This window comes from Microtus oregoni, unplaced genomic scaffold (genome assembly GCF_018167655.1).
Source record: "Microtus oregoni isolate MIOR12 unplaced genomic scaffold, Mior012 000018F_ref0000195, whole genome shotgun sequence".
Lineage (NCBI taxonomy): Eukaryota > Metazoa > Chordata > Mammalia > Rodentia > Cricetidae > Microtus > Microtus oregoni.
Genome location: NW_024543077.1, coordinates 35,718,965 through 35,720,921, shown reverse-complemented (window position 1 = coordinate 35,720,921; position 1,957 = coordinate 35,718,965). Strand labels below are relative to the sequence as shown.

The window sequence follows — 1,957 nt, the reverse complement described above, 5'->3', positions numbered from 1 at the left end:
GTTCTGTAGCTATAGCTAAGTTATGGTCTGGCAACAAGTTTTGTGGTCTCCTCATCATTTTCCATATTTCTTAATATTTCAAGACTTGTTATTTATTTTCCTGGTTGGCAAATACTTCTCCTCTGAGTCACTCCTAATCCTTCAAAGTCAAAATAAGGGAGCTGTCTCCTCCCAAGTCTTCCCTTCTGTCTGCCATTCCTGCATCTTGCTCACAATTCTTTCATTGCTTACCCACATGACATTACATTGACTTATTCCTAGGCTTCTAGATTCTGAAGGGGTTGGAGGTGGCAATTATGCCCCATTCAGTTTTATAGTCCCAGAATTTGGAAGAGAGGTAGTGTCAAATATCTGTTGAATAGAGCTGTCTATTTAGTGTAGTTTTAAACATTAAAATCAGTGTATTCTACCGTTTAGTGCTCATAAATAGCAAATGTTTCAGTAGTTAGTGATACACTCTTTTTCTTCCGAAATTATTATTTTTTAATTGAGATAGAACAAATCACTCTCTCCCTTCCCTCGAGACCCTCTTAGCTACCAGTCTTGCCCCCTCATAGTCTTGCTGTCTTTTCTGCTTAGTTATTCAGTTACTGCTTTCTTTTTTTTTATTCTTTTTTTTATTCTTTTTTATTCTTTTTATTCTTTTTATTCGATCTGTAGCTAGCAGTTAAAAGGACCGCCCGCGATGGGCAGGCGGCCCCAGTTATGCGCCAGCAATGATATGGCGCTGCAGCTTAACCCCTGGCGCCACGTGGAAGAGCGCCGGGGGCTCAAAGGCAGCGCGTTCAGTTACTGCTTTCAAAGGAACCCTGGTTCCTCTGACACTCAAGGTCGTTCCACCCTTCATCTGTTCTCGACCGCATTATAAAATGATATCTTTGTCAACTTCATTCTTTATTTATATAAACTTTACTCTTCCTCATAAGGGAAAAATTTTTGGAATCGAGTCAGCGTTACTGTGTTCCTTGTCAGATGGAGCTAATCTTGAGGTTGTCTCTTTAAGTCACTTTTCCATGGTCATTTTAACCCCAAGAAAGTCAAGCTCCCTTCTGAGTAGTCCTTGAGGCACCTCTCCAAGCACTGTCAATAGTTGGGAAAGAGAGTTCCAGTCTCCAGCCTGGAGATAATTTCTTCACCTAGTGTTTTTATGGCACTAGCTTTCTAATAAAGGCATCTATTTCTTGTTTCAAAAGAGCATCATGACAAAAGAGATTTGTGTGGCAGGTACCCATTTGGTCTCAGAGAAAACGAAAACCATTCACCTCTGCTTTCCATTTGGAATTCCAGTGCTTTTATTTATTTTTTTTTTGGGGGGGGTAATATTTAACACCCAGAAAAAGAATAAAAGAAGCACAATTGTATATCTTCTATAACTTTTAGAATTTCTTTGATGTTGTGCGCGTGTGTGTGCACACATGTGCATGTTGTGTGTGCATGCACGTGCTCCAGTTCCCATGTATTAAGATGAACACGTGGAGAACAGAGAATAACTTTTGGTAGTTGGTTCTCTCTTCTACTATGGGTGGCTGGAATCGAACTCAGGTGGTAAGGCTTGCATAGCAAGTAGTTTTACATGCTGAGCTACTTCTCGGAAGCTTTTCCCAACTTTCACAGCCTATTTCAAGGGCTTGAACTCCATCCCAGCAGAAAAGAAGTGGCCATTAGTCAGATGAAGGTTAAAAGGCAGAAATGCTATTCTGAGCGAAACGTCTGTCGTAATTGAACTTTTGAGCCACAGGGGTGAGTCAATACTTTGCCAGGGAGTTTCCCTCCAAAGAAATCTTTTTGTAGTCTTTAGAATACGAATGCCTTTAGAAACATTTCCCCTTCTTTCTCCATGTTTAGCCTCATAACCAGCTTATATTAGGCTGGCAGAACATTTATTACTCTGAAATGTAATGGGTTTTATTTTAACTAAAATAAAAAAAATCAATCATCAAAAAAAAAAGAATGTCAA

General features: G+C 39.7%; 1 non-coding gene across 1 annotated transcript; it reads right to left on the bottom strand.

The window, feature by feature from the left end:
- Positions 1–652: 652 nt before the first annotated feature.
- Positions 653–783, bottom strand: LOC121459186. The gene has a single exon (XR_005975939.1). It is a non-coding gene; the product is annotated as a small nucleolar RNA SNORA76 (small nucleolar RNA).
- Positions 784–1,957: the final 1,174 nt, after the last annotated feature.